The 12,398-nt window shown below is 36.8% G+C and overlaps 1 protein-coding gene across 1 annotated transcript in view; it reads left to right on the forward strand.

Annotated features, from left to right (window-relative positions):
• Positions 1 to 2,006: 2,006 nt before the first annotated feature.
• The window catches only part of LOC140458096 (uncharacterized), a 58,470-nt gene continuing 48,078 nt past the window's right edge, over positions 2,007 to 12,398 (forward strand). The window contains exon 1 of the mRNA XM_072552165.1: positions 2,007 to 2,044. The gene's annotated coding sequence lies outside the window, so the exon portion shown is untranslated. The remainder of the gene's footprint in view (positions 2,045 to 12,398) is intronic.

Here is a 12,398-nt window from a genome sequence, read left to right on the forward strand (position 1 = left end):
TGAATTCACTGTAATATGTATTATTAAAGTTAAAGCACCTTGCTAAATTTTCAGATTGTTATGTCAAATCTGCATGCTACTGATCTAGGCAACAGTGTACCCTTACCAGCAGCTGTCAATTTTAGGAGGCAGAACCACCCAGTTCTTCTCTCCCAGCACCTTCATCACCCAAACCTATGTGCACAATATTGCTGGAAAGAATGGAGAATATACTACAAAAGGATAATTAGTGAGCTTGCAAACAGTTATCCCTCATTGAAGCAGAAAATTAAACAGTTGAGAGTTTCATTTGAACTCCTGAGTTCATGCTAAGAAAAGACATTGAAATTGTCCAATCTAAGTCATATAATGTTGTAATGAGCAATGGTCAAGTCCTGCATAGAAATCAATGACACATCCAAACTGTCTATCATCATTTACCCTTCACAGGCTGATGACTTTGATACTGAAGGTATCATGCCAGACAACCCCAACACATCTACCACAAATAATACACATTCATCCATGATGACAGAGGGCACACCACAGAGTGAAGCTATGTAGCCAAGACATGATAGTTGCGTAATAACTAGAACCAGTTGTGACACTTGTTCATCAGGGCATTATCTGAGTGTCTAAAGACAATTTATCAATATAAATGTTGTCAAAAAATGGTTCCTATCCTTTGAAGAAAAAAGAGGGAGATATTTATTATTGCACAAATTCCAAACAGGCCTGTATCTATAAGGCAGTTACAAGACAGAACAACATATGATAATGATTCAGTATAAATGAACCTGCCTCACCTTTCGGCACTTTCTCTTTGGTATAAGTCAGTCTCTTCAATCAGTCAGCTAAGAAATGTGCAATGTAATCAGTGTATAAGTCTATGATATTGTAGCCATGTAAATATTTAGTGTTGTTAATAAACTTCAAGATATCTAACTCAACAAATATTTTCCAAGTCTTTTTTTGAGAGATAGATATAACGCTTTGACTTTGTGTCTTCTTTTAGCAATGTTTAAGTTCCATACAATAAAGAGTTAATTGCCTTTTGGTGGAATTATCGTTTTGGCTGTGAGTTTTTTTATGTAATGTAGTTGAAATCCAACAATAGCTTCCTACACCGTACAAAAGAATAGTGACAAAAGTTATAGGTTAATATTTCACTCTGCTGAAACTTACCTAAAGAGGACAAAATGTACAATGAAACAAAAGAAATTTAGTTAACATTTAATGCAATATTCTAGAAAATATGACTTAGATTTAATCGTCACAATTTTCAAAATTAGGACTGTGATCAATGGACACATACATCAATGTGTCAATTCTCACATAGCTGAAATTCTCAGCAGCCTTTACAAACCAAAGGGAAGAGTAATTTATCCAAAGAACAAATTATTGTAACTAGCATAGGCATAACAAGATGAAATTCATTGTATAAGTGTCAAGGTAGTATATTGACAACAAATTAATTATATATTTATGATATTGAAGTACAAAACTAAGACAAAAACTTTGTATTTCTGACCTCTCCTTATTGAAATAATGAATCCATTACGTGATACCAATTATAATGTTGTTTTGCATAGTTCTAAAGAAGGGTATGAAGCTGACTAATCTAATAAGTCACTGATAATGTGAAATGTTTTTGAACAGTGTTCTTGCCAAAATTTATCCTTCAACCAACTCATAAAATGGATGACCTGGCTATTTATTTTATTGTTATTTGTGGGACCTTGCTATGTGTATATTAGCTATCACATTTTCTACATTGCAATAGTGACCACATTTCAAACGTAATTCATTGGCTGTAAGACTCTTTGGGAAATCCTGGGTCATGAACAGCACTGTATAAATGCAAGCCTAGGTTTTCTTAAAAATTCTTCTGTAGAGTTCTGCAGCTGTTTTTTTTTCTGTAAATACCATGAGGATAAGTTGAGACTTGTTCATTTCTTGATTGAAAAAGATGTGTGGCAACAGATGGAGCAGCACAGTTATTAGATATGACTCAGAAATATTTATTTCGCCTTTGGGCTTGAGTGTCTCCTGGCTCCACATCAAGGTAAGAAAGTTCCAAGATTTGCTGATCAAATCTGAAAAACTGAATGGAAATTAGGTGATGGGCATTTAGCACTTAATGAAGGCACTACTGACAAAGGGGTATGCAGGCCATAAAGTTACTATCGGTTCCTAGATTAATGCACATAGTGACTAACGTCTCCACTGTTTCTCTTGCTTTGTGCTCCAATTCAGTTGCTTTGCCTTTTCTCCAATACACCCTATGTTGCTCTTTCCCACAAAGCTCTTTGTAGCTGATATTGCTGCATTGGTAAAATTGTGGAATTATGCTTATATTGTACACAAACAGTCCAATGTTAAAAACTGGTGCTGACAGAAATGTAACATATGATTTTTAATTTGTTAATTATGCATATGTCTTCTCATTAGCTAGTTGAAGTTGATCTCTACTCTCCTTTAAGTGGTGCCATGAAATAACTTGCATCCACTTGAAGTGGTAGATATTGCCCTCTGTTTAACCTTTTATCTGAAATGTCATTTTTGACATATCCGTATCCTCTCAGTAGTGTACTGAAATGTCAGTCTAGATTAGGCGTTCAGACTCTGCAGTAAGCTTGAGATTCAGCCTATCGCATTCTAACTCAGAGGCACAAATGATAACATTGAGTCAAAGAGATAATTCGGGAAGGAATATTCCTGAACTTGGAGAAGTGCATTTAAGTCAAATTATTTGTCTCATGATATTAAATTTCTAATGTAAAGGTATCTACAAAACTGAGTTTCCTGAGAGTAAAAATGTAGAAGAATAATGAGGAGTGCTCATTGCAAAATACAATAATCCACTTACACATTTTAGTGTGCTTTGTGATACTTTATCATGTGGTGGTTGAACTTTGTGATATTGAGGCTAAGGTACAGTGATAGGATAAGGGAATTTTATAGAGCATTGCATCAATATACATCCACTGCAAGAATGAGTGCTCTCAAGCAATCATTATGTTGCTGTTCTGATTGATTTATGTGAGCTTATTTAATCAGTATGTTTTCTCATTTGAGCTCAAATTCCTCCACTTTCTCAATCTTTTAGAGATTAACATCTTTAAACTAAACTTATCTGCCTTTCCTTCCTCGGGCCTCAATAATAATTCATCCAAAGTGCTGAAACCTGTTCATTTATACGGATTCTCTGAAACTTCACTAGCTCCCTGTGCTCGAAAGCCTCTCCACCTTCTTCTTCAGTCGCCCAGCTTGGCCTTTCCCATTTAGTCTCCCTTTGTTGATTTCTCCAGTTTATCTCTTCAGTCACCCTTCTTCATTTAGCCACTATGCTCTCCTCCTCCAGAATTCTTTACCCATTCTTTCCACCACTTTCATCTCTACTTGTAGGTTCCTTCTCACAATCGTAACCCTCAAAAATCAAATGGTTATGTATCCTCTCCACTTTTGTCATTTTATGTTTCGTATCCACTGTATTCTTTCCCTACTTATTTTATAAAGACATCTTTTTGCATTTGAGAAATGTTATAAGTTGTTGCTGTACCTCTCTGCAAGCTCCTTATAAACAGTTGTTTAGCTTTATATACATCGCCGTGAATGATGTTATAATAAAGGTTATATATTTTTGGCTAATTTAAAATAGTGACTGCTTTAAATCTTGTCATTGAATATCATTAATTTAAAATCTACTGTTGTTCAGATGCCTTTACCATGCTTTCTTTGATATATTTATTGCAATGTTGAATCAAAACAAATGCCCTGGATGGGAGAACTTCATTAACTTTTAATCAAAATACACTGTTCATGATTTAATTCTTTATATACATGATGGGCAATTACATCGAATAATTATTATAATAATTATCCTCAGTTACATATAATTCAACCAAGCCAAAACAACCAGTGAAAGGATATTTAAGTGGCTAAATTTGTTTACTGAGGTCTCACTGGACCTAACACGTTAATTGTGATTTCTTTTCATAGATGCTGCCAGACCTGCTGAGCTTTTCCAGCAATTTCTGCTTTTGTTTTTGTTTATTGAATTATCAGAGAGGAGCTGACCAGTTGTAAACTGTAAGGAAAAGATAAGTTAGTCAGAAAGTATTGTTGATTAAAAAAAACTTCAAACATATAAGTTATTATGTTAAAGAAATTTCTGGAAATACTCAGCCAGTTTGATAGCTGTTGTGGATGAAAGGTCATTGACTTGTAAAGTCAACTTTATTTCTTTCTCCATAGATTTTGACAAATTAGCTGACTATTTCCAATATTTCTATATTGCTTCAGCTTTTCAACTTCCACATTATGTTGCTTTCATATTAACTATCAAATCACAACCAACAAGGTCCTGAATTGACTAGTTTATCATGTTTGCGGACCCAGACTATTATTTAAACTTTTCAGTTCCCTGTTCATATTAGTCAATGTATAGCTGTAACTTTCTGAAACATTTATCAATCTATAACACATGATGAATAAATGAGCTTGTGGATTGTACAACTAATGTGGGCCTTATAGTAGATTATAGCTCTGAACAGATGCCACTTGTCAGGTTGAGAGGAAGTGTTGGGAAATGGATGAGATGCAACTTTTAAAATCAGACTGAAAATATCAATTATAGTGAAATCAGTACTATCTGAACATCCCCTCTCCACAGAAATGTTGGTGGAAGATCAACAAAGCACTTATCTAATTTTGGAGATAATGACAGGCTAAGGTGAGAGATGGGGGTGATCAAAGCTCTCAAATCTGTTTGAGTTATGTCACTGCCAAGTGAACACAACAGAAAGAAGAATAATGACCTGAGCAGTGAAGGTAGGGTAAACATTCTCAGAGGTTCGATTCAGAACTCAGGTTTTCATTAGAAGTATTAATAAGCTAAACTGTCTAGACCATTCTGCAATTGTTCTTGTAAAAATTACTTTTGATACAAAGGAAATGCTTTTTTAAAATCTCCTGCTTGTAGCTACTCCAGCCAGGAGATCTGTCTTCATGGTATGCCAAGCTCCTGTGTCTTGCATCATCTTCATTGATCCACTGTAACGCATCTGGATCCAGCCTGTGACACCCATCATCTTTTAATCTACTTCTTTTCAAATTGAGATCTGACTCTAATTAAACTATCATTTCCACTCACACTAGATTCATTCATTGCTATAATACCCATTAATTCATTTTCTCATAATTTTCTCTTTTGCATCACTTTCTAATTTAACACCTCAGTTAGACTAAGCCCTTCCCCTTTTAAGGAATACAACCTGTTTGTTCTTACTTTAACCCTTTAAACTCCTGTAACATTCTAGTTAACTTGTACTGCACGCCTTGCATGGGCACCATATTGTGGTACTATGAGGCTGTGGTTATGTTGTGGGATTGGTATAAATGAGAACTGGACTAATAATCGCAAAATGAGAGCTTAAATCTTATCATAATGTTTAATACTTTGAATGTAGCTCTAAAAAATTTTGAAAATACAAGCTTATATCAACAAAAGTGATCGTCTGCTCGATGTTGTAAATTTGCCATTAGTTCACAAATTCCCTTGACGGAATGAGACCCACACTTTTAACTTGCTCTCAAATGATAAGTGAGTCCTGTCCCACACCAACATGGTTGACCCTTTGAGGAAACTAAGCAAATCATTACATTGTATTACACTGGTGCCTACTATTGTCTGTTTTGAACTTTTGTTTATTTTTAACACCTCTACCACTTTGTTAGATTTCCTTGCATGACTGTTAGCTTTTACTTTTACCCTGACCCTCTGTTGTACTTCATAATTAAGATAGTAACTTCACTGCTAATGTGAACTATTTGTTTTTTAGGTGCATGTACTGGTTTTGTATTTCATTATATTCCTGGATATGTTCCACTATTTGTAGATTCACTCATTAACATTTCAGTCCAGTTGACTAGAGTAAATTTACTTCTTATCCCTTCTACATTTGCCTTACTTGTATTTAATACTTTGCATTGTGGCTCTCCTATCCCAATCTGAAATCTAATATCAAATTCAAGAGAAAAAGCTGGTCTTCATTCCTGAGGTCACAGAGAAGGTGTGCGACTTACTTACCCTTGTTCTGGACCTTACATCACTAGAAGAACTCAATTGCCATTATCAGCGAAAGTCAGACAGTCCTCCATTTCTATGCTTACAACACTTGTCAGGTAAAGGAAGGTGACATAGCAGCATGAGCTAATTGATAGTCCACTGATATATCCAGCTGGTGAGAGATGTGTTATTCACATAAACTGCACAGTCCATAACCTCCTCAATGGGCATTGTACATTAACATGAGATAGCAATAAATCTTTACTAGGATTTCACAGGTGCAAGGAGCAGTCAACTGCATCCATCCGTGCTCTTGTCGAGAACATAATCAACTTTCTGAACAGCAAAGTGCATTTAATGATATCAACCACATATTCATGCTTCCAATACATGCTATCCAACCAGCTGCAACAGAATAGTTGCTGTGCAGCTGAATGTCCAGGCCATACCTTTGCCTACCAGTTCGTTCTTGTTTAGTTTTCCATTACCTTGCTTGTGTTTGGAAAAAGGCCATCAAGTTAAAATGCTAACTTTAACTTCACAGGTACTGTCTGATATGGCAAGATTTTAGCATTTTCTGTTTTTATTTACCATTTTATTTTCTTCTTGATCTTTGGAAATACCAATATTGAGATTGTTTTCTTCTCCTCAGCATAACTTCAGTCATGTCGTGATAATGGCAATCACCATAAAAAAACAGCAATAATTAACGATATAAAATCAGCTATATATTCTGTCTGTATATTACTCTCCTTACATGTTACAATTTTATTTCAGAATATCTTGATGTTTTACCAACCACAGTTATACAAATGTTTTATCTTCCTCAACCTCCTTTAATATTCAGGTTACCTTTTTTAAAAAATAACCAGTTTCACATGGAGTTACACATTGGCTTAAAATCTAAAATCTAAAAAATAGATGCTTTGTCCTACATCCTGAAAACGCCTCAATCATTTGCAAAGTTATTCCCAGAAAATTCATATTCTCACTTGAAGTCATGGAGATTTTCCCTCACTCTTGCATCCAACAGTCTATGCACCAAATACAAAATAAAACTTCAGCAGAGATGTTTGACTCCCCAAGATGATTGACTTGAACAGAGTTAAAACTGAGCTCAATAATTTGACATTGGAGAATATATAGTTGTTCATACCTTGATTGTATAATGGAATTTTTAATGTTACTTTCCAAGCCAGTTTTCCAATGCTATTCTGATGAAAAGGATAAGAGAAACAATGGGCATAACTGGAAAGCTGTCAAGAGAAATAGGTGTAAGAAATTTGGACCAGATTGATTATGCAAGTCAAATAGAGAGAGTCAATGGCTGCCTATATGTATCGTTGTGCAGTTCCTGCTGAAATATCTGAAAGCGAGTGTGTGGCCTTTAGTCTACCATTCAAATAGTCCTTAGAATGGAGAATATGCCACAGGTTTGATAAGTGACAACAGTAACAACATGTTACATTCCTTGATGGTTGTGAGGATGTGTCCAAATGAGTTTGCATATGAAAAGAGGATTATCTCTTTCTTCAGTTGAACCAAGAGCTCTACCAGAGCATTTCCAACCTGCCACCTGGAAACCTTCAAAAATTCTGCAATAAGACTTTGTGTACTACTTACCTAGTTAATCAGGAAAAAATGGTGGAGTTAAAAGCTTGTCGAATGCCTTGCCAGCTATAAAACTGCCAAACACCTAAATTACACTGATACCTACCAATCCCAAACATCTAACCAGACCCGCCACGACAGATACTTGACCATTCCAAAGCATACCTGATCCACAGCCCCTACTCCTAGACACCTGGCTCCATGCACAACCCCCTGTCACCCCCAATTCCTGATCATTCAGCCAGCACAGAAGTAAACTTACCCTCTATACCATGCCTCACAATGGACATATGACTAACCTGAGTCTCTGACCTAGCCCCAAGACACCAAATCCCTCACCATCTGAACAATCCTACCCTCTCACCTGACACCTAGACTCCCTTATCCTCCAGTCGTCCTTGTCCTACTGTTACCCTACCTGCTCACTCATCTGCCTACCCACTCCCCTCCTTCACCAATCAACCTAGGTACCTTCCATCCTAAGCTTCAGTCACCCACTTGGAACAACACCCTGTCATTCACATGGCATCCTAACACCTCACCCATATATCTACCATCTTATTCACTTACTTGGCACTGTAACATTTTAGCCACAGTGGAGGCCTAGCATTCTGCCATTTCACCCACTTAGTACTTTACCTCGTTATCTATGTGCCATCCTTCACCCTTACCTACCCATGAGCCACTCTTACCACCACCAACCCCCCCATTCCACCACCCCGCACCCCCCCCCCCCACCTCCTTTTATGGAACTTACCATCTCTCAGTAGCTCAAAATGGTTTTGGGACTTTTAAATATTTTGCTTTCTGTAATAAGCTAGCTATTGCCTTAAAAAGAGGGTGCGGTTTCTTTGACAATTCACTCTGATGCTACCCACATGGCCTACAGATCTGAATTGGCCATCGATGTAGAAAAGCCATGGGAAATAAAATGGGCAATCGTTGTCTGTTCTAGATCAGGAATAGGATTTCCAAACCTAGATCAGATGATTCAAACTGTTAATAGTTTATTTGAGATATATTTTACTGCGGCTTCATCTTGTCACAGGCTGTATTGATCACATCACATTTCATCACAACATGTGATCATTCTTTTTATGCATTCATGATAAATGGCCTTCACGAGCTGGACCAGTATTTAGTGTCCATCCTAATCACAGATTAACCCCTCAAACTGCATTCTCATTTGTTAACTACAGATGTTCCTCTGTGTGTTTTTTAATCATTGATTTTCTTCATTTTTCGAATAATAAGATTGTGCCAGCATAGTGTGCATAGTATCCTCAGATGGTTTTTTGCACCTTTTTGAATCCAGGGACTCTAGTTGGCCACTTGCAACCTATTTTTCTAGTGTTGATTGAAATGTTTGAAATCAGTGAGAATTAGATTTAGTTAGATTTATGCAATACATTTTCTGACCTCATTCCACAGTGCTTCACCATAAATGTGATATTTCTTTGGTGTCATTACTGTTATAAGGCAGAGACATAATTTAGTGAGGGCCCTCAAACAACAGCTGGTAAGTGACCAGATCATCTGTACTGCTGGTGTTATGTGGAAGATTGACTAGGGAACTAGAAGGATTACTCCTGCGCATTCTCAATTAGTGTCAGTGAAACTTGAGGAGTCAAAACTCTACATTTATAAAATGCTCCTTTTGTAGTGAAGCACTGTAAAGTATTGAAATCATGAGCTCAAGTTTCTAAAGTTTAGTTTCTAAACTAATGACCCCAAAGTCAGAGGCAAATAAGAGTGGTAGTATTATGTCAAAGCTAAGAATTAACACAACAGCTTGAGAAATAGATTTTAAAATTGAGTCTGTATGGGGAGCTTTATTGTAAGAATTGAAACTAATGTTATTTTTCAAAAGATCAAGTGAATTACTCTGGGGATAGCTTTTTGACCTGTTGACCACGTGTAAAACAACTGCAGCAGATCAATTCCCCATCATGGGAATGAATGGAATGAAAATTGGACAATCCTATAGCTGGACAGTTCACCCACAACGCTATCTTTAACAGTTGAAATGTAATTTTTCTTTCCCCAAAGAAATGTAATTTATATTTATACTCTTCTGAAACTTAAGTGCAAATTTTGCTTGTTTTACTTTACTGCAAGTTGACAATGATCTAATTGATTGCAGAGTTTGTCTTAATCTGTTAGAATCTTTGTCAAAGAAAGACAAAGAAATGTTAAAAAAAAGTATTTGAAAACTTTATATTATCTACCATTTATTTTCTAATGGCACACCCAAATGTGGGTGTAAAAGAATATTGGAGAAACAAAGAGGGATTATGAGAAAAGATTGGTAGCCAATGTAAAGGTGAATCCTGAAGTCTTTTGTAAGTACAGCAGTAGTAAAATGGTGGTAAAAAGATGGGTAGGGACAATTAAAGATGAAGAATAAGATTTAAAACATGGAGGCAAGAGGCATTGCTGAAGTGTTAAAGCTAAGAAGGGATCTGCGAGATATAATAAAATTACAAAAGGTCTGGGCTAAGTAGATCGTGAGGAACTGTTACCATTCATAAAAGATCAAGAATGTGAAGACTTAGATTTGAAATGATTTTCAAATATAGAAAATATGACGTGAGAAAAACCTTTACAGTGGTGTGGTCTGGAACGGAATGCCTGTGGTGGAGATGGGTTTAATTGAGGCATTCAAGAGGATATAGGATGATTACCTGAATAGAAACAATGTGCAAAGGTATGGAGAAAAGGTAGACAAATTGCACTATATTACAACACTCATTGGAGAGCTGATGCAGACACAATGGACTCAAGTGCCTCTTTCTGTTCCATAACACTTCTGTGAATCTCCGAAATAGTAAAATGTGAAAATGACACACTGCTCCAACTAAAGTTGTATATCTGAAATTGGAACTGAGTATACATGTTTAATCAATGATGGTGGAAATAAGACAAAAGGAGATGAAGAGAAACCTATTCCTCGGGATCTGACAATGCTGCAGCAATTTGTGAATGATGGTCTTCTATAGCTTAGCACTCAGTAACACAGTAACAAGCAGAGAATATGCTGGTGAAACTCAGCAGTTCTGGCAGTATCTGTGGTATCTTAATTATGACTGGGTTAAATACATTAATATCTGTAGTGATTGGAACCAGGTGGACCTCATTGACTATGAGATCCTTGATTGGGGTTGCTAACCTGGGCCAGTAAGAAAACCCTGGCTGACCAATTAGTATCTCCTCAGTTCAGGGGACTGACTTTAAGCTGGCTGGGCTACAGTTAGTGTACTGTGCACAAGTAAATAAAGGATGAATTGGTGATGGGATACCAGCCTCTGTGCAATTATTTCCATATCAAATCAATTTCATACAACTGATTCGTACTTAGCGATTCTTTGTAGTGTCATGTTATTGTCATGTGGCATATGTTAATTGTCATTGCAATATTTTATTGTGACTTATTACCTTTAAAAATAACTGCCCCAAGTTTTGTTCCCAGGTTGGGTGCACAGAGTCGGGAAAATTCCAGCTTCATGAACCCAACCTTCTAAATTTGGATTTCCAGTTTCGCGGTGCAGACTTGGTAACCCGGCAAGACGTTAAGGGCTTCAGCATTGTATACAACATTTTAAAATACAAGTTAAAAAAGAAACCATCCCTCCACTCTCAATTCCCCATTCTGTCAACCTATGCCCTGCACCCATCCCATGCCTCCCCTCCAGCAAATCTTCGGTGCCACCCAATTGCCCATCACTCATGGCCCCTCATGTCTCAAATATCCCCAGTGTTCCATATGACCCTTATAACCCCTTTGTCAGGTTAGTGCTTGCTCATATCTCTCACCCGCTACACTTTACCCTTCCCTTTCCATGTCAGCTCACCTATTATATAGCTTGGGCATTAATCCAGTCTACTGATTATGTCACTATTGCAAAAATGCGCATTCTCACTGAAACAATAATTCAAAACAGTGAACTTTCAAGTTCAAATCACTTATGAAAACAATATTTTACTTAAGAATTCAAAAACTTGTGTAAACAAATAGGTAATTCAAATGGTTAATTCCTTGTGTCAGTAAACATCTCACTTAAGCACTTAAAAATGCAATAAGTATTTCAATTCAGTAAGAATTGTCCTTTAACAAGTAACCCATTACGAAAAAGGGTGTTCTGTGATCAATGGGGTACCTTAGCTCTTCAAAGAGATACCCTGGCTTCTCATAACACAACACACTGAAAACTGACCTACCCTTGGTGGTATAATCTCCACACATCCTAGTTCCAGACACCAGAAACTCCACAATCCCAATTCTCTGGAGCCAGCTGGTTAGTTGAATTGCCAGCTATCTCTGGGAAACACACATGTGTGATTCATAGCCCACCCTCTGAAACTGCCCTTAGGAAATGAGAGAGGCCAGGTTTGGTGGCGGAACCTGCTATTCTGAACAAATTTCAGCACTTATGCCATGGAAGTACTGCTCCCTGTCCTGGCAAAAATTGAAGCCAATATTTTCTTTTCTTTAGTGAGGTGAACACCCACAGAAAACGCTCTAAGCTGCTAAACCTCAGTTAGAATTTAACAAGTTGGGTATGTTCCATATGAATAATGTTTAATTAAGATAAAATGGCTCATACCTTGCAGATGTCTAAACAGTAGTAGATATTTTAATTTACAAACTCTGGTGTGTTCCATTTTGAGACTTTTTAGCAACTGACTGGCTTGTTAGACTCTGTAAGAGGGTGGTTAAGAGTTAATCACATTGCTATGC

Source organism: Chiloscyllium punctatum, chromosome 32 (genome assembly GCF_047496795.1).
Source record: "Chiloscyllium punctatum isolate Juve2018m chromosome 32, sChiPun1.3, whole genome shotgun sequence".
In the NCBI taxonomy this organism is placed as follows: domain Eukaryota; kingdom Metazoa; phylum Chordata; class Chondrichthyes; order Orectolobiformes; family Hemiscylliidae; genus Chiloscyllium; species Chiloscyllium punctatum.